This window comes from Eutrema salsugineum, unplaced genomic scaffold (assembly GCF_000478725.1).
Source record: "Eutrema salsugineum unplaced genomic scaffold, Eutsalg1_0 scaffold_3, whole genome shotgun sequence".
Taxonomy (NCBI): Eukaryota; Viridiplantae; Streptophyta; class Magnoliopsida; order Brassicales; family Brassicaceae; genus Eutrema; species Eutrema salsugineum.
The window spans coordinates 16,924,813-16,945,740 of NW_006256756.1; the positions used below are offsets into that span (position 1 = coordinate 16,924,813).

The following is a 20,928-nucleotide window of genomic DNA, read 5'->3' on the forward strand; positions in this document are numbered from 1 at the left end:
CATTTTCCCAGCCTTGATTCCGGAACCCTAGACCCTAAAAATTTCTTGAGCACTATAAATACATGTTTTAAGAACCCTAATTCGTATGACCTGATATGCTCTTATTGTTTTAGAATACTTTTTAAGTTTTAGGTTTTAGGGAGAGAGAGATTGAACCCTTGTTCTTTCTTTTTCAATTTCGGTTTCTATTCTACCTTTTAATACTATGTTTTTGATTTCGTTAATCATGTCTGAGTAGTTTTATTTTTGGGATTAAGGGATTTTTGATGGGGATTTATATGTTCGGTGAGGATTCCATGAGCTTTTGAGCCGAATCTTAGAACTTTTTCTTCTGAATTCGTTTTTACTGCATGAGAGTAGCGTCATGAACTACAATCTGATCCAGATGCTTGGTGGCACGAAAGTGTTCATCCGGTGTCAGATCTAGTTTGGGAGAGCAAAACAAACATAGGAGTGGAAACCTACCTATGCGCGATTTGTGAATGCTGACGAGTCTTAAACATAATGCATCTCTTCTTTTCCAGGGCCAGAGTGGAAACCTACTGGTCAGGGTTGAGAGAGATAGTTGTCTATGATCACGACAGTGGCGTATTCATACGTCCGTGACTCCAGTTCGAAAAGTTTAAGCTAAGATCTTATCAAATTTACTTTCTAGCAATTTTTTGAATCGTTCATACCCCTGAGAAAACTTCCTTGAACCCCAGCGCCTCTTTTCTTATAGATTTACACCAATTTTCATTCAAGCTTTAGTCTAGTATCTTTACACTTTCAATCGATTTTCATTTAAGCAATTAGGTTAGCCGTTTTTCTCGTTTTTACCCGTTTTGGTAAGTTTAGTTATTAGGTCATTTTAATTCTCGTATTTTCTCTTTAAGATTCGTTTCTACGTTTTAAACACACCACCAAAACCCTCACAAAACTCGCCTGATTCTAGACTTCCTTACTTTATATTTCTTTCGAAGGCTTTTGCAGGAAAGATCCTCCTTCCCTGTCGATTTGATCCCTAAGTACTACAATCGATCAGTTGTGCACTTGTGGCTATTGATTTCATTTAGGGTAAAACTTGACACCCTCACACACGACAGCACATCAAGTTTTTTGGCGCGGTTGCCGGGGAAGGCACGCGTTTTCTTTTCCGCAAAACCCTAAGAAAGGTTGGTAAATCGACTCTAGAACCCCTTTTTCTGCATATTTCCATTTTTTGGTTATTTTTTTTCCATTTCAGAAGATATGGATCCTATAAATCGAAATCCACACTATGAGGAAGGTTTTTAAAACACTCCTCAAGCCACCAGACGCAGAGAGAAGCAGTACTTACGCGATCTTGATAACACCGTATTTTGACCACTTTTATGGATCATAATTGTATCTTATGCAGGTGTTTTAACTCTGTTTTCAAAGGTTTTTAAAGTGTTTTCAATGTTTTAGAGTTTCAAAAGACTTTACAGGAAACTTGGGCAAAAGATATGCAATTTGGAACAAATGAGCAATTTTGGATAAATGCAGACCATCAGAAGTATGACAAGCGATGAAGACCTTCTCACCGCCTGATCACCCCCAAAATTTGAGACAACATAGAGGATCCAACCAGGTTTCTAATGCACTTGGTTTGGAGACAATCCAACGGTTAGATCTTCAGATACTCCCGATGCAAGAATGACAGAAAATGCAGTTCCGGAAGAGAGCATGAGCCGGGACCGCGGCCAACACTCATTTTCCCCGGGTAGAGCCACCGCGACCGCGGACTTTGGTCGTTCACTTTTCCCGACGACTTAATTAAAGCCCAGATCAATTCCTTTCGTTATTTTTGAAGCCCTAAGTGTCCAGGACCACCCCAGAAGCTATAAATACCCCCTTTAGGTCATTCTAAAGAGGAGACACCGAAACTAATAGACAAAGAGGAGAGAGAGAGACTTTCGTGCAACCCTAAGGAGGATCCGCCGCCGTCTTCGAAGAGGAGCCGCCGCAGGAGTGACCATCGCGCCTCTTTCTGCTTCTCCGTTCTTCGTTCTCCTTTCTTCTTTTCTTTAATTTCCTGCAACTTTCAATACTCTATGATGATTGTTTACAATATGTTTGAGTAGTTACCCAGTTGGGTTTAAAGGGATTTTTCAAAGGGAATTTCATGTGTCTTTGCTTATGAATCGATAGATTTAGGATTATTAATCTTCTAGATGTTCTTCGTTTGCCTTTAATCTTATTGCGTGATTCTTTGCTGGCCACTTAGAAGCCGATCTGATATGATATGTTGCGAAAGCTTTTATTGATTGTCTGAACTAGGGTGAAACGAGCAATTCTTCTATAGGAGTGGAAACCTACTTGTAGTTGAGTTGTGAATATTGATGAGTCTTGTTCTGCTATTGCATCTTCTCCCTTCCAGAATCAGAGTGGAAACCTACTGATTAGGTTTGCGAGAGATAGTTGTTTAGTGCTGCGAAAGTAGGCTATTCATACTTCCGTGCCTCGAGTTCTAGAACATACGTAGTTGATTACCTTTATCATATGCTTAAAATCGACATAGCCTAGTCCATGAACCCCTGTGAATTACCCTTGATGCCCAAGGTTTGTCTTTTATTGCTTACAACCTTCAATTTCATCTGCTTTTTAATCACTATTTATTTGCTTTTCATTCGATTTTACTTGCTTCAATTCGCCTCTTGTTTAATCTCTTACTACTTGTTTTACTTGCTTTCGTTTTTATTTACTTGTTACCTGCTTTCATTCATAATCGATTTTTACTTGCTTTTATTTGCTTTCACTTTCAATTGCTTTTACTTGTTTAGCTTTCTAGTTTAGATTTAGTGACAACCAAAAACCCAAAACCAAAACTAAAACCCTTTTAGTTCTAATCTGATTTAAGCGTAGCCGTGAATTCGTACGGAAACAACTAAATCTCTGTGGATCGATACCCTAAGTACTACAGCGCACATCTGTGCACTTGCAGACATTTAGGGGTTATAAATTTAAAACCTGAAGCTTAGTAAAACGAAAACAACAAACCCCGTTTACAACTCGCATCAAGTTTTTGGCGCCATTGCCGGGGACTTAAATTTGTTTCGTTGCGAATCCCAGCTTAAATCCATTAGAACACTTGTTTATTTTTACTTTTTCTTTTGAATTTTTCAGGTTTCTCTGCGATAAGAGACCGGGAACATGTTCCCGGGACTCTTGGTGATCCACCAAATCGTGTGGATGGTGATCCAAGCGATGATGACCTGACTGATGATGAGTTTGAAGAACCGATCTATGCTGACAATGAGCTGATCGGATCGGTCAAACACAAAGATGATGATGAACTGATTGGAAGTTTCGATTCACTCGAAAAGTTAATGGGAGATCGAAGAGCTATTCAACCAGCCTTACCTGAGGATGGCAAAACCGAAATTAAGGTACCCCATATCCATTTAGTTCAACAAAATCAATTCTCTGGTTATTCATTCGAAAACCCGATAGACCATATCGAGACTTAAGAAGAATTATGTGCAACCATTACAGCAAATGGGGATTACCACAAGTGTAGTCTTTTCCCATTCTCTCTTAGAGATAAGGCCAGCAAATGGCTAAAATCTTTGCCATCTGCTTCACTAAAAACGTGGGCAGCGTGTAGAACTGCTTTCCTAAATCGTTTTTATACTAGAAATCGTACAAATCTCTTAAGAAAGAAGATAAGAACTTTTAAACAAAAAGAAGATGAATATCTTTTAGATACTTGGGAAAGATTTAGGGAATACCAAAGAGATTGTCCACACCATGGATATGCCGAGGAATACCTGCTAAGTATCTTCTATCGCGGTATAGCTCCAGAGTTGCGACACTCTTTTGATATAGCAAGTAATGGAGATTTCACAACTAGATCTGTAGAAGATGCTCACGTTTTCATTAAAAATTTAGGAAACAGCATCCAAAATCAAGTAACCTTTGGTAATTCTGCACTTCCTGAGAAAAAAGAAGAAATTTCAGAAGTTATAAAGTGTCTCCGTCACATAATGAGTCATCTTGGATTGCAACAACCAAATAAGGTACACAATACGTGTAACTTTGATGGCTGGGACAACCCAATATATTCTTATGATCAAGGGATGATAAACACTGCAGTAGTCTATCAAATTCAAGATTTTCCATTTGTTTCTGATCACCGCGGGTCCATTCGTCCGGACCGCGGCCAACCAAGCTTTCACCGCGGTCGTGCTGGTTCTGACCGCGGCCAAGACGTGTTTCACCGCGGTCGTGAGCCACCTGACCGCGGGAAATTGTCTTCCGAGCCTGGTTGGAAACCACCTTCCGAACCAATCTTGGGTATTCAATCTAGTCTTGTTTCCTATCCAAGTTTTCCCTCTTCTGAAGCTGAAAACCTAAACAAAAAGATTCTAGAGCTTGAAAAATCTATGTCTCAAGAGATTAGTGATCTTAGATCTGAACTAAAAGAGATGCAGAAGGATTCCGATACCCTCCTTAACATAATGGTCAAAACTAATTCTAAAAACTTAGAAAAATCTGAAGAGGAGCCATGTGAAAATTCTTTCGAAAGCTCAAGTGAAGCAGATCCCTCCGATGATGTGAAAGCTATCACACTTAGGAGTGGATTAGCTTACAAAGAGCCTGAATTTCCTAAAGATCCCGAAGATAAGGAAAAGGGTAAGGAAAAGGAGAAAGAAAAAGAAAGAATCACGAATGAAGATGTTGAAAAGGAAATGGTAGGAGAGAAGGATGGAGAAGAAGTAAGAGAAGATTCATCCCGGGAAATCCTTGGAGAAGACCCAATCCCTCCTCCACCAACTCATGTCTATAAACCTAAACCTCCATATCCTAGAGCCTTAAGAGCCCCTAAGAAAGAAAAAGAAAAAGCTAAGCTTAAAGAGCTAATCGATCAGTTAAATGTGAGATTACCTTTCGTAGAAGCTTGTGCTATGATTCCTGCTTTAAGAAAATACATGAAGGGTATTCTAACAAATTCTTTAACTCTTGCAGAAGGCATTATGATGATAACCCATGAATGTAGTTCTATTCTGCAAAGCCGAATCCCTGAAAAGAAAAACGATCCTGGAAGCTTTGTACTTTCATGCACCATCAATGATGTAGCTTTTGAGCGTGCTCTCTGTGATTTAGGTTCTAGCATAAACATGATGCCTCTTTCAGTAGCAAAACGTTTAGGACATCACACTTTCAAGCCCACTAAGATTTCTTTAGTACTAGCTGATCGTTCCGTTAGACAACCTGTAGGTATCTTAGTTTATGTTCCCGTCGAAATCGAAAAATGTTCCATACCAACCGATTTCGTAGTTCTAGAACTAGAAAAAGAACCTAAGGATCCACTTATTCTTGGACGACCATTCCTATTTAGAGCCGGAGCCATAATCAATGTTCCTGAAGGAAAAATTGACCTTCATCTAGCTGGCCTAGTTATGCAGTTTGACATGAACAAAAGTTTCGATAAACCAACTTTGGATGGCAAAATTTGTTGGGTTGATGAGTTAGACGGAATTATTGAGGAAGTCTAGAAGATCTGCTTCTAGACGACCCTTTAAGTGTCACGCTTTCACCCGCAAAAGATGAACGCAATTTCCTTGAAGGAATTTCTACTGAATGTGCACGTATGCTTGATAAGTCCGGAACTTATAGGAAACCTCTACACTATCTAGATCTTAAGGACCAAACAAACATTCCTACACCTCCTAAAGACACTGCTGCAGCAATTAACGATCTTTGGAGTGAGCTTAAAGCCCCTAAAGTCAAGCTTAAACCTCTTCCCGTCGGACTTAAGTACGCCTTCCTTGGACCAAATTCTACTTATCCTGTCAAAATAAACTCTGGTTTGACGGAAGAAGAAACCACAATGCTGTTGACTGAGCTGAGAAAGCATAGAAAAGCCTTAGGATATTCACTTGATGACATACCTGGAATCTCTCCAGATCTTTGTATGCACAAGATTAAGCTAGAGGATAATGCTAAAAACTCAATCAAAAGTCAAAGGAGACTGAACCCCAATCTCATGGATGTTGTCAAGAAGGAGATTATGAAGCTTTTAGAAGCTGGAATAATCTTTCCTATCTCAGATAGCACTTGGGTTAGCCCAGTTCATGTTGTTCCGAAGAAAGGAGGAGTCACTGTCATTAAAAATGATAAAGATGAAATGATCGCTACAAGAACAGTAACTGGACATCGTATGTGTATCGATTACCGGAAACTGAATGCAGCAACTACGAAAGATCATTTTCCACTTCCATTCATAGATCAAATGCTAGAAAGATTAGCTAATCACCCCTACTATTGCTTTCTTGATGGATAATCCGGATTTTTCCAAATTCCTATTCGCCCGGAGGATCAAGAAAAAACGACATTCACTTGTCCATATGGCACGTTCGCTTACCGACGTATGCTTTTTGGATTGTATAATGCACCTGCTACCTTCCAGCGGTGCATGATGTCGATCTTCACAGATTTTATTGAGGATTTCATGGAAGTATTCATGGACGATTCTCTGTTTATGGATCTTCTTTTGAAAAATGCTTAGCCAATCTTGGTAAAGTTCTGCAAAGATGTGAAGATAAGCACTTAGTATTAAATTGGGAAAAATGTCACTTCATGGTACAAGACGGAATCGTGCTTGGGCACAGAATTTCCGGAAAAGAAATTGAAGTTGACAAAGCTAAAATCGAGGTCATGACCAGCCTACAACCTCCCACAAACGTAAAAGGAATTCATAGTTTCTTAGGACACTCAGGATTCTATAGGCGATTCATAAAAGATTTTTCTCAAATAGCTAGACCTCTTACGCGTTTGCTTTGCAAAGAAACGAACTTCGAGTTCGATGATGAGTGCTTAGCCGCGTTTCATAAGATCAAACAAGCCCTTGTTTCCGCTCTAGTCGTGCAAGCACCTGATTGGGAACTCCCATTCAAAATCATGTGTGATGCAAGTGACTATGCAGTCGGAGCAGTGCTCGGCCAACGAAAAGATAAGAAACTGCACTTAATCTACTACGCAAGCAAAATTCTAGACGAAGCTCAATGCAATTATGCTACAATAGAGAAAGAACTTCTAGCTGTCGTATTTGCATTTGAGAAATTCCGTTCTTATCTCATAGGATCTAAGGTCATAGTTCATACTGATCATGCTGCAATCAAGTATTTAATGTCTAAGAAAGACGCTAAACCTCGGTTGATAAGATGGATCCTCTTACTGCAAGAATTCGATATCGAAATTCGAGATCGGAAAGGAGCAGATAATGGAGTTGAAGACCATCTTTCACGAATTCGAGTTGAAGAAAGATTGCCTCTAAATGACAGCTTGCCAGAAGAAAACATCTATGCAATAGATACTACCCTCAATGCCAATACTGATAGACAAGACTTTTTAGGGTCTCAGGGCTATCAATCCCCTTGTCAAAGTAGCACAAAGAGGTTAATCAATCCAAGAATGTGGTGATAGACACTAAACTATGTGATCAAGTTCTTAATTCAAGCAAACATGAATGATTTTGGTTAACTAATGACAACTAACAACTTAAACAGGTTTAAAGACAAATGACAATGACAAATGGTGTGAATATGATATGATGGAGGCATGAGATTCTAGACATGATAGATGGTTAGGGTGCTTTGGTGTTAAACTAGAAATGCTAATGACAATGATGAGACATGATTCAAGTGATTAAGAACTCTAATCTAGGTTAATCCTCTCATGAAGGTATTAACTCCCTATACTAATCCATTTTCAAACCAAATTCCCATTTGTGAAATATGAATCAATATGCATTAATAAACAGTTCTCAATGATCATTCAAGCATTTAACAAATCATTCCCATGATGAAAAATTACTTAAACCTCTAACACAACTCTTTCAGGAATTTCATCAAACACTTTTGGTGCATGAAATTCCCAGAATCTAGATCTCAAGTGATTATCAAGGATCTAGCATAGAGAACAGTTGTTTAGAGAAATGAACCAATGAATCTAGCCCCTAAGCACTCCTAATCTAACACTTTAGCATCCTAACCTACACATCTAGAACCTCATTAAGGTAACTACTCACTAATCATGATCAACACACTAAACCCTTTGCAAGATGTGTTGTTAATCATGATTAGAAGTTGATTTTGATGAATAGAAATGATGAACAAGATGGAAAGAAACTTCAAAACGATTTCAAACTCTCTAAAACAAAGTGTATTAAGTGGTTTTTCACAAAAGGGGGAAAAAGACTAAAAGTAGATTAAGTGTTCTCTACAAATTAGGTCTAAAAACCTTATAAAGGAGGCTTGGGCGAACCGGGTCAACCCGGAACAAACCGGGTACTGACCCGGCCTTGATGGGCAAAGAAGGGTTTGCCACGGTCTGGTGTGTCCTTGGTGTGACCGTGGCATTCCTGACCGTGTCAAAGACTTCATTGTGTTCTTGGTTCATTTTGATGCCACGATCTGATCAAGCTTCATCTGGGACTCGTGGCAAGTTAACCGTGTCGAACGCCGAAGATGTGTAAAGGTTACCACGGTCAAGCCCCCAGACCGTGGCATTCAGACCGTGCCAAAACCCGCATGCATGTGAAGACCTTCCCAGCCAAGTATATGCTTGTCACGGCCAAGTCTCAGGCCGTGGCATTGAGATCGTGTCAAAAGCCGAAACTGTGTAGAAGTTATCTCCAGCCACTTCTTCATTTGCCACGGTCAAATCCCAGACCGTGGCATTAAGCTCGTGCCAATCGCCGAAGGTTTCAAGATGTTGCCACGGCCAAGCCTCATACCGTGGCATTTAGGCCGTGTCAATCGCCGAACGGTTGCTAAGTTCCTCTCAGCCAAGTGTGTGTTTGCCACGGTCAAGTGTAGACCGTGGCATGAAGATCGTGTCATTGGCCGAGGGTGCACAAAAGTTGCCACGGCCAAGTGTGGACCGTGGCATTGAAATCGCGGCATGTTTAACTTAGTCATCCTGGGCTGTCTGGACCATCTCGCATTCCGCAGAGTGTAACTTCCTGGAGATCTGTCTGAATTGAGTGATTCTGGTTGCAGAAGACAGAGGACTCATTTATCTCCAACTTTGTTGAAGGAAGTTTCAGTGCTTGGGAAGTGTAAGGTTTCCTGGAGGGCATATCTTTGAAGTGCATTTACACGACCAGAGAGAGGCGTCTAAACATGTGTCCATTCCGGAGACCGTATCTTTCTGCTAAAACCTCCGAATTGACTGATCTCGGATGTTCTGGAAAGAAGACTCAAATGTCTCTGATTCTCATGAAGGCCCCGAAAACTGAATCGGCCTGGAAGTGCACCGTCCTTCGCATCCTTCAAAACTGATCTGCTCGGTCCGGAATACCTGCGAGACAGGGGTTCCTTCCGACGAGCTTATCTCTCTGCTCACGCGTCCGAATTCCACGATTCCACTTGATATGAGACCGTGCTCCAATGCTCTCCAACTTCTATGAAGGACCCGCCGTCTGAATCGGACCGGAAGGCTCCCCGGACAGGCGATTTCTGAGACTCGTTCAAACCCGGAGATTTTGGCCGATACACTTCGTTCGCGGTACATGGAAATGGCCGGTAAAGCTTCCCGCGGTACATGAAAATGGCCGGTAAAACCTTCCTGGCCAGCGAGAATGGCCGATAATCTCCCAAGACCCAATTTTTCCACTTTTTTCAAGCTTTGCTCACCATTCCACCTCCTGGATTCATCTTTTCAGCTCCATATTCACCTGATAGACACTCAAAACATGCAAAGACTCATTGGGACCTAATGCATCTCCTAAGTTCTAAAACAAACCCTAAGGACCTAAGATGCATGAAATAAAACATGATTTGGAATGATTTATGCAACCTAAATGATGCAAATTATGAACATATCAACTCCCCCACACTTGTCCTTTGCTTGTCCTCAAGCAAAAAGAGCAAATGAGAGAAAGAGGTTGTATGCAATGGGAGTTCACATTTTCATTTTGAGAGAAGTGATCACAATGAGAATACAAGTTCATGCTCAATTATGCAATGCAAAGTCATACTCAGATATATGTCAACTCCGCAAGGAATCTCCACAAGTTCTTCTCTCTCTCAACTCTTCCACATTTATTAAGCTTTTATCAGGTGAACCTCATGATGCAATGTTTAAACAAGCTGGCTTGGCTAGGAGAGGCTATGAGATTAAAATGATCTCATCAGTGTTCAAGTGGGTTAAATGCAGCAAAGGGATCTCTCTATGAATGATCAAACTTTGGCAGAATGCTAAAGGTAAAAAGCAACCTATGCATACAAGGGCAAAGACTCATCACACCCCACCCTCTACTCAAAGCTTCCTCACTTGCTCAAAAATCCTCACTTTTCACTCTCATTTTCCTCTCACTAGGGGATTTACTTTTCACATTTCCTCTCAAGTCTTGGAACTCAAACTTTACACAGCTCTTTTTCTTTTACAACTTCTAGCCTCTTCTTTCTTTCTTAACAAAACATTTGAGCCTTTGGCTTCTTTTCTTCCTCCCTTTTTTTTTTTGTTTTACTTAGAGGTTAGACTCTTTCTTTTCAACAAACCAGAGCTCACTTTCTCAAAACACCAAGACTGATTTCTTTTTCTTTCATTCCCCTAGCTATTTTCACTCTCTCTTTCCCACTCATCTCACCTTTTTCCACTCACCAAAAGGTCTTTTCCCCCACACTTATTCCTCGCCAAAACTCTCAGTTCCTTGATGTTGGAACACAGCACTCAATGAGACCTGCCCTTGTCGCTCTAAACCTAACACTTTCTGCTAAGTTTGATCCAAGGTGGCCTTTCAATTCACACACAAACATTGGCTTGAAAGAAGGATGGGTTCAAGGTATGGGAACTGATCCATGATGTGGATTCAGCTACTTGAGCTAAGGAAAAGAGTGGTAAAAACAATGGTTCTAGCTCAAGTATGTATATTGGTATCCACAAGCTTTTTCAAACAATGCATCACAAGATATTTTCAAGTCAAGTTCAAGGTTCCCGCTTAATTAGAGTTGAGTTCAATTCAAACTTGCTTCTCAGATTCAAATCATTTCAGACTTTGCAAGCACAGAAAAAGATTCACAAGCATATTCAATTCAAGTTCTCAAAGTGATATACTCTCTAGAAAACCTATCATTACTCCCTGCAAGATGCAACCTATATGCAAATGCAATCTAGACTCAATCCTAAAAAAATGAGAGTGCAACTACATGATCATTTTTTTGGTTTTTATATGCACTTAGATGAGACTACATGAATATGCAACTAGAATGTGACTCAAGACTCAAAGTGTAAAATAGGAAAATAGAAAACATGATTAGTAAAGGATGAAACTCCTCCCCCACACTTAAATAACACAGTCCCTTGTGTTATAAAAGTATGAGAAAGAAGTGAAACCAAAGCAAACAGGCAAAATGCAAAAGAAAAAGAAAGTCTACATGCTATTTACAAGGTTTTGAGTGTTTACCTCAATCGCTGAGGTCTGATCCCAAGTAATGGGATGGATTGGAGGTTGAACATGATGGGGTGGAATATCTGGGTGGGCTGCTCTCAGGTGAGTCTGGTTGGAACGCTGTGGCCGGATTCACCCAATCTTCTTTTCCTGGTGGTAGCGCAAGGTCATTGGCAGCTGAGCTTTCTCCCACCTCTTCTCTTGTATCTCGTTTGGGTGAGGTGGCTGGAGCTGTGAGCTTTTTAACCTTCTTCTTAAGCTGCCTAACACAGTCGACCAGCTTGTGGATCGTTTTGTCTTGCCATTTGCACCATTTCTGAAGGGTGTTAACTCTGGAATACAGCTTCCTTGTGTGATAGTCAGGCTCACCCCAAAAGTAAGGATCAAAGTGATACCTTCCTGCACCCATCCTTCTTTCAAAATCTCTTGGCCCCTCATTCTCACAACCAGCGGTCCTAGTTATGTCCTCCTCTTCAACTGGCTCTTTACCCTTAGAACTGATTGGCTTCTTACATTTGGGGATTGGAGGGTGAATGGCTGAGTTGTAGAGCTGATCTTTTAGGACAATATAGGAGACATTGTGCCTTTCTGTGAGAGTGGTGATGGCTGGGTTTGGCAACAGAACATGAACTTTTTCATCTTGCAAAAGCTTGAAAGTGTACAAGAAGTGTACACCATTGCTTTCTTTTAGAAACCCAACCTTGGTGAGGGTAACTTCATCAATCAACCCAGGTCTGACTGCAACATTATCAAAGACAAAACCTCTTGCTTTCAGAATCCTTGTCACTAGCCATCCATTGTGCAACTTAGTGAGCTTCTTTCTTTTACCCTCACTCCAAGCAATGTCCTTGTAAATCAGCATTTGGCGTGCCAAGAATGCACCACTAGAAGGGATGTAATGTGGAAGGTGAAACTCTCTCTTGATCTTCAAGTGACTGATGAGAGGATGAAGACCCATACCCAATAGCTCCATGTCGGCTAGATGCACCACTCCATCATTGTGCTTGGTAAAGAACATTTGGCAAAGCACCTTGTGAGCATAGCGGATTTCTGGGTTTCTTATCCATGAACTCTTGCATCTTCCTCCTCTGAAGCTCCCAAAAGCAATTGTATCCCACAAGTCAGTGATCATGTGATCAGGGTATGTGAACTTCACTGTCTCTTCTTGTGCAGGCCTTGTAAAAGCAAAGATCTCATCAAGTTCTTTGAAGCTTACATGGTGTTGTGCACCATCTATTGTGAATTCTATGTGCCCAAGACCATTGCCCTCTTTGATTCTTGCATCTCTTGGGCCATATCCACAAACTTGAAGGGATGCAAGAAATTCTTGTGTAACACCATCATGAGCCACATCTCTAATCTCAAAGAATCCACCAAACCCCATGTTGTTGAAAATGAGCTGAACTTCTTCAAGAATACCCATCTTCCTCAGCAGCTCCATATCAGGGAACTTGGTTTGCTGCACTTTCGCATCTCTGAACATGTCAAAGTAGTCATCAAAAGTTGGCTCTCTTTCCTCAGAACCTGGCTTTGCTTTCTTGGCCCGCTTCAATGCTGTTTCAGGGTCACTCTCTGTTCCTTCTTCATCCTCAGCCACAACCACCTCTTTTCCTGCTCTGTGAACGACCTCAACCAATGCCAGCTCTGTACCAGAAGTTTTTGAAGTGGAGGCCTTTGTTTTCTTTGGTGCAGCAATCTTCTTTGTTTTCTTTTCAGCTGAATCCTTTGGCTTTCTCCTCCGTTTCTGTTTCTCGAAAACTTTGTGCCCAAAAGGCAAAATCTGCTCCTCTGATTTCTCTTTTTTAGATTTCTCCATGGCTGCTTGTCTTTTTGTTCCTCCCATCCTGCATTTTCTCAAACCATTGTAAGCACCAAAGCAAGAGAACAACAAAAGTTTTTCAAAAATTCACCAAGTTCATGAGCAGCACCAATCGATTTTTCTTTAAAAGAAGGTATTGCAAGCTGATTAAAAACTCATTAGCAAGAAGCAATGCACACAAATAGTTCAGCTTGAAACACAATTTCTTAAAAAAAAAAAAAAAAAATCTATTCACATGGTGATTTTCAAGAAAATTTCTCAAAAATTCCAAGAACAGGTCATTCTCAAGCAAGATTCATGAAATCCCTATCCATTCTACTTGCACAACACTCACAAAATGATTCCAAGGTATCAAGAAACCCATTAAAATCGATTCCATTTGTTTTTCTCTGTTCATGAACAGTACTTTAAAGCATGGAAAAGGTGAGTTTTAACAGATTAAATACCTTGGAATCTTCAAGTTTCGAGTGTAAAACGGATGTGCAACAAGAAACTAGACAGGAATACGAGTTCAATGCAGTTGGAATCACTCAATTTGATGCAGCAACGAGAGAGATATGAAAGTTTAGAGTTCAAGAATGGAGAAGAGAGAGCAAACTCGCGATGAAGAAGAAAGAGTGGTGGGGAACAGCTGGCCTGGCGCGTCTGTTGACCGGTCAACGTCCGTACGGTCAACTGGAATTCAAATTTTGGATTGCGCCTCTTTGACCGTGTCACATGCCCGTGTCTATCACTCGAGGATGCTGCCTCTTTGCCGCGGTCTCGACTTGGTCGTGTCTTCAGGCCGTGGCAAACCCCGAGCATTGTCCTTCTTCTTTCTTCCTGCCACGGTATGATTGTGTCCCCGTGGCAAACCCCTCGTGGCTGTGCTCACTCTTCGGTCAAACCCTCAAAAACTTTGCCACGGTCAGGCTTTTAGCCCGTGTCTTGTAGACCGTGGCAAACCTCTTTGGCAACCTAATCGTGGCATTGTCCGAATGTTGCCTGGTCCCCTTTTGTTCTTGCCTCGGCCTTGGTGTGTCTCGTGTCATTCCCACCGTGGCAATCACCGAACGTTTGTGATTTTTGTGTACTTTGCCACGGCCTGACTCCTTCCCGTGGCAACCCCAACCGTGGCATTGTCCGAGCCTAGTCCCTTCTTCTTTTCTCTTTTGCCACGGCCGCTTAGGTTCCATGTTACAAGGCCGTGGCATTCACCGAACACATGCCTCCTTTTGCCACGGTCTGGCCTTGAGACCGTGATTATCTCCCCGTGGCAGCACAAAGAGACTTGCCATGCCTTGTTTTTGATCGTGGCCGGCCCCCATGTCAAAGGCCGAGCACAAGCTTGTCTCCATTCCTTCATCTCTTTTCATTCTGCATTCACTTTCCAAAGGTTTAGACTCACACCTAACACCTGTAAACACTCAACAGACCCATCAAAACATCCTAAAACATAAAAAAAAGAAAAGAATCAGAAGATCAAAAGCATATTTACAAAGGATAAGCTTGGGGTGTCTCCCAAGAGCACTTTGTTTAATGTCTCTAAGTTTGACTTTGGGAACCTGATTAACAGGCTGGTGGATCAAGAAGGGGAACTGATGTAGCTTCCTCCTTCCCTTGTGAAACTAAGTAATGCTTGATTCTCTGTCCATTCACCACAAATTCCTGACCATTCTTCCCTTCCAAGACAATGGCACCATAAGGCCTCACGTCCAGACCACCTAGACTTAAGCTTTCCTGGAAACAACTTAAGTCTGAACAACTTAAGTCTGGAGTTGAAAAGCAAGACCAAATCACCAGACTTGAACTCCCTTTTTAGAATCTTCTGGTCATGCAGGGCCTTGGTCTTCTCCTTATAGATTTTTGAGCTTTCAAAAGCTTCAAGCCTGATCTCCTCAAGTTCATGAAGTTGCATGATCCTTTTCTCTTGAGCTGTCTTGATATCAAAGTTTAGAAACTTCACAGCCCACATAGCTTTGTACTCCAACTCAACAGGAAGGTGGCAGCTCTTCCCATATAGCAAACTGAATGGTGATGTTCCAATTGGAGTTTTAAAGGCAGTCCTGTAAGCCCATAATGCATCATCTAGCCTTTTGCTCCAATCTTTTCTGCTTGAGCTAACAGTCCTCTCAAGAATGGCCTTGATCTGTCTATTGGATACTTCAACCTGGCCACTAGTTTGAGGATGATATGGAGTAGCTATCTTGTGTTTAACTCCATGCTTTCTCAATAAACCTTCCAGAGTCTTGTTCACAAAATGGGATCCTCCATCAGAGATGACAACCCTTGGAACTCCAAACCTTGGGAAGATGATGTTCTTGAACAGCCTCACTACAACCTTGGAATCATTGGTAGGGGAAGCAATGGCCTCAACCCATTTGGACACATAGTCCACAGCAACAAGTATGTATTGATTTCCATAGGATGAAATGAAAGGTCCCATAAAGTCAATCCCCCAGCAATCAAAGATCTCAACCTCTAGAATGGGGTTTTGAGGCATCTCACTTCTCTTAGATATGTTCCCATGCCTCTGACAGGCATCACATGCTGAAACCACCAACTGGGCATCTTTGAACATTGTAGGCCACCAAAACCCACTTTGAAGAACCTTTGCCACAGTTTTGAATGCCCCCATGTGACCTCCAAAAGCAGAACCATGACATTCTTGCAACACAGGTTGCATCTCCTCTTCAGCAAGACACCTTCTATAAAGCTGATCCTTGTTCAGAACATAGAGGTAGGGCTCATCCCAATAGTATCTCTGGACATCTCTGAAGAACTTTTTCCTCTTGTAAGCATCCAATTCAGGAGGCTCCACCCCACATGCAAGATAGTTCACTATGTCTGCAAACCAAGGCATCCTCCTTTCTTGAATGCTCTCTACTTCCTCAAATTCCAAGTAGGAATCGAGCACCATCAGAGACTCTTCAGGCAAAGCATCATCTATGGGGACTTTTTCTTCAATCCTCAGCCTTGAGAGATGGTCTGCAGCACCATTCTCAATCCCCTTTTTATCAAGCACTTCCATATCAAACTCTTGGAGCAATAAAACCCATCTCAACAGCCTTGGCTTGGCATCTTTCTTGGTCATCAAGTACCTGAGGGCTGCATGATCAGTATACACAATGACCTTTGATCCCACCAGGTAGCTTCTGAACTTATCAAAGGCAAAAACTATTGCCAGCATTTCCTTTTCAGTTGTAGCATACTTTTCTTGGGCAGAGTCAAGTGTTCTACTGGCATAGTAGATCACATGCAGCTTCTTGTCTTTCTTTTGTCCAAGTACTGCTCCAACAGCAAAGTCAGAAGCATCTGTCATGACCTCAAAAGGTAGAGACCAGTCTGGTGCCTGAACTATTGGTGCACTAACCAATGCCTCCTTGATCAACTTGAAGGCTTCTTCACATTCAGCATCAAAGATGAAATCCACTTCCTTACACAACAGTCTTGTTAAGGGCCTGGCAATCCTTGAGAAGTCTTTTATGAATCTTCTATAAAACCCTGCATGACCCAGGAAGCTCCTTATCCCTTTAACTGAAGTGGGGGTTTGCAGATTCACCATCACCTCCACCTTTGCCTTATCAACCTCAATACCCTTTTCAGAGACCTTGTGCCCAAGGACTATTCCTTCTTGCACCATGAAATGACACTTCTCCCAGTTCAGCACCAAGTTGTGCTGCTCACATCTCTCCAACACCTGTGTCAAATTAGAGAGACAATCCGAGAAGGAGGAGCCATAGACACTAAAGTCATCCATGAACACCTCAACTTTCTCTTCAATAATGTCAGAGAAAATGTGCATCATACATCTTTGAAAAGTGGCCGGTGCATTACATAAACCGAAGGGCATTCTCCTATAAGCATAAGTGCCATAAGGGCATGTGAATGTTGTTTTCTCTTGATCTCTTGGATCTATGGGAATTTGAAAAAATCCAGAGTACCCATCGAGAAAACAAAAATAAGGATGATTAGCTAACCTTTCAAGCATTTGATCAATGAATGGTAAGGGGAAATGATCTTTTCTAGAAGCAGAATTCAATTTCCTATAGTCAATGCACATGCGATGGCCAGTTATGGTTCTTTGAGCTATGAGTTCATCCTTATCGTTTTTCACCACTGTGATCCCACCTTTCTTGGGCACAACGTGAACAGGAGACACCCATCTTGAGTCAGAGATTGGGTAAATTATCCCTGCCTCAAGAAGCTTTAGTATCTCCTTCTTAACCACTTCCCTAAGGTTGGGGTTAAGTCTACGTTGGTGCTCAATAGAGGACATGGCTTGGTCCTCCAGGTGGATCCTGTGGGTGCATATATCAGGAGAGATTCCTCTAATATCTGCCAAGGAATACCCTATGGCTCTCCTGAATTTCCTTATTTCACTAAGTAATGCACGTTCTTCATGCTCCAGCAAGTTATCATTTATGATCACGGGAAAAGTAGAGTTTAGGCCTAAGAATGCATACCTGAGCCCTGTTGGTAGAGGCTTGAGCTCAACAGAGGGTGCATCCGCCTCATTCCAGTCCTGGTCCAGGTTGCTTTGGCTGGTGACTGATTCCTTGATAGCAAAGACTTCAGAGCCTCTTTGTTCCAGCTCCAAAAACCTTGTTTCAGGACCCAGCTCTCTTGCATTGTCCAGATACAGCTTATACCCTTCACTTGCTTCAGCCAAGAGCTCATTCTCTCCTTGTTCTTGAGTTAGAGCAGCTTGAAGAGGATCCTCAGTGTTCAGCTCCTCAAGCAGCTCATCAGCCAACTGGTCCATTGTCTCCACATAGAAACATTGACCTTCAATGGTGGGTTTCTTCATCATCTCATTCACATCAAACTTGAGCCTTTCAGACCCAAGTTGAAGCTCTATTATCCCACCTCTCACATCAATGATGGCTCCTGCAGTTGCTAAGAATGGCCTGCCCAAGATGAGAGGATCTACTGGTTCCTCATCCATTTCCAGCACAATAAAATCTGTTGGAACCTCAAAACCACCTATCTTGACAGGTAGATCTTCCAACATACCAACAGGCAATCTAATTGATCTATCTGCAAGGATAAGAGAAATCCTTGAGGGTTTGAAAACTCTAAAGCCCAACTTCTTAGCTATGGAGAATGGCATCAAGCTGACTGATGCTCCTAAATCACAAAGACATCCAGAGAATAGAAGAGGTCCAATGGCACAAGGGAGTGTGAAGCTCCCTAGATCAGTTAACTTCCTTGGAATGGACTTCTTCTGAATGATAGCACTGCATTCATGACTTAGTACTACCATGCCTTGAAGCTCTTTTGTCTTGTTCAGAATTGCATCCTTCAAGAACTTCCCCATCTTTGGCATCATTAGGAATGCATCAATGAGAGGCATTGTGAGTGGTGTCTCTTTGAGTGCCTTCTCAAATACAGCTCTTGCCTTGTTCACTAGTTGCTTCTTAAATCTCCCCGGAAATGGGAGCTTGGGTTGGTATGGAGGTGGTGGCACATACTTCTTCTCTGGTTCTGGTTCCTTTGCTACCTCTTTACCTTTTTCTGTCCTTGGTTTCTCAGCAACTTGATCATCCTTTAAGGCTGCCTCCCCCTCAGGTTGATCATTGTCCTCAATGATCACTTTGTTGTTCTCAATACCAGGTAATTCCTTGCCACTCCTCAGTGTAATTGCTTTGGCATATTCCTTGGGGTTGGGTTCTGGTTTTCCAGGTAGGTGACCTTGGTTCCTTGAGCTTGATGCCTGGTTTTGCTTCAGTTCCTTGATTTCCTGCTGCATAGTCTGTTGACCCTGAAGTAGTTGTTGCAGAATACCAACCATATCTGTACCCATCTGTGGCTGCTGTTGGACCATTGGTGGCTGAAACTGTTGTTGAACCGGCGCCTGCTGTTGGAACTGTGGTGGACCAAACCCTGGTGGTGCCTTTGGCTGCTGTGAAGTGTAACCAGTGCCCTGAAATGGTTGTTGTTGCTGACCAAAACTCTGATTCTGACCAAATTGATTCTTGGGTTGGAATGACCCTTGAAAGTTGTTCTTGGGAACAAAGTTCTTTGGAGCTTGAGAATTGGGATAGACCTGGTCTTGTGGGTTAGCTACATTGGTGTTCCTGTAAGAGAGGTTTGGATTGGCATTACCATACTGATATCTTTGGAACCTCTGATTCCCAATGTAGTTGAGCTCCTCTTGGGTAAGACCTTCTTCACTTATGTTCTCAAAAATTTGAGAAGGTTCCTCATACTCTCCAACAAAATGCATTGGCTTCTGAGTGGTGAATTTCAGCTTGTCCAATTCACTCCTCAACTCCTTAACTTCTCTGGTGAGCCTCTGTTCTGAGCTTGAACCTTCAGACCTATTTGATCTGTCATAGTCTTCACCATAAGTGTCATTGCTCAATGCTAAGTTCTCCACTAGCTCTAAAGCAGCATGTATCTCTTTACCCAGAAAGTTCCCATTGGAAGCAGTATCCAGCTGGTTTCTAATCTTGGGAAGAGCTCCCCTATACAGTGTGCTGAGAAGAGAAGCCTCACTAAACCCATGGTGTGGGCATTGGTTTGTGTAGCTCCTGAATCTCTCATATGCTTCACCAAAACTTTCATTGCTGTGCTGAGTGAAGCTAGAGATTTGGTTCCTCAGTTTTGCAGTTCTTGAGGTGGAGAAGAACTTAGATAAGAAGGCTTGCTTGCATTGCTCCCAGGTTTGAATGGAGCCTCTTGGAAGATTCTTCTCCCATTGATGAGCTTTATCACCAAGACTGAATGGGAATAGTCTTAGCTTGAAGCTGTCTTCTGAAACTCCATTTATCTTGGTCAGATCACACACCTTATCAAACTGGTCCAAGTGTTCCAAGGGATCTTCCATTGCTAACCCATGGAACTTTGAGTTCTGGACCATATTCAGCAATGATGCTTTCACTTCAAAGTTGTTGTTTTGCACAGGTGGTGCCTGAATACCAGCTCCATACTGATGAGCATTGGCACTGTCATTCTCCCCAACATAGACTTGGGGTTGCTCATATCTTCTTTGCTGTGGTTGGAAAGGGTGGGGTTGGTGGTGCACCTGGTGTCTTTGCTGAACATTGGCCTGATGCCTTTGTTGATGAGCTTGAGCTTGTCCTTGGTGGACATAAGCTTGTTGATGGTGCACCTGTTCCTGATGAACATTACCCTGATGAAGCCCTTGACCAACTCCATTACCAGCTCTATTACCCTGAGCCTGTTGCTCTTGAACCGGTTGTTCTATATCTACCACGTGATCTCCTTATTATGCCATCTCAGTCTGATCAATTTGTCTACCACGTCTGTCTCTTCTCCTCCTTGGTACCAAAAGGTTGATGTTATCGTTTAGAGGAAAAGGAGGACCACAGCTTCTTGATCTAGACCTGGTGTTCATACACCTGAAATCACAAACAGAACTTGAAAGGAATCAGTAAAAACAAGAAAGTAAGCACTTGATCTCAAGAACAGATCAGAGCTTAATGCTAATCAAACCACAATTCGGCAACGGCGCCAATTGATAGACAAGACTTTTTAGGGTCTCAGGGCTATCAATCCGCTTGTCAAAGTAGCACAAAGAGGTTAATCAATCCAAGAATGTGGTGATAGACACTAAACTATGTGATCAAGTTCTTAATTCAAGCAAACATGAATGATTTTGGTTAACTAATGACAACTAACAACTTAAACAGGTTTAAAGACAAATGACAATGACAAATGGTGTGAATATGATATGATGGAGGCATGAGATTCTAGACATGATAGA

The 20,928-nt window shown here is 41.9% G+C and overlaps 2 non-coding genes across 2 annotated transcripts; one reads left to right on the forward strand and one right to left on the reverse strand.

Moving 5' to 3' along the window:
- Window positions 1-3,649: 3,649 nt before the first annotated feature.
- On the reverse strand, window positions 3,650-3,757 carry LOC112085823. The gene has a single exon (XR_002899113.1). It is a non-coding gene; the product is annotated as a small nucleolar RNA R71 (small nucleolar RNA).
- Window positions 3,758-19,699: 15,942 nt separating this feature from the next.
- On the forward strand, window positions 19,700-19,806 carry LOC112085577. Its single transcript, XR_002898880.1, has one exon. It is a non-coding gene; the product is annotated as a small nucleolar RNA R71 (small nucleolar RNA).
- The last annotated feature ends 1,122 nt before the right edge of the window (window positions 19,807-20,928 follow it).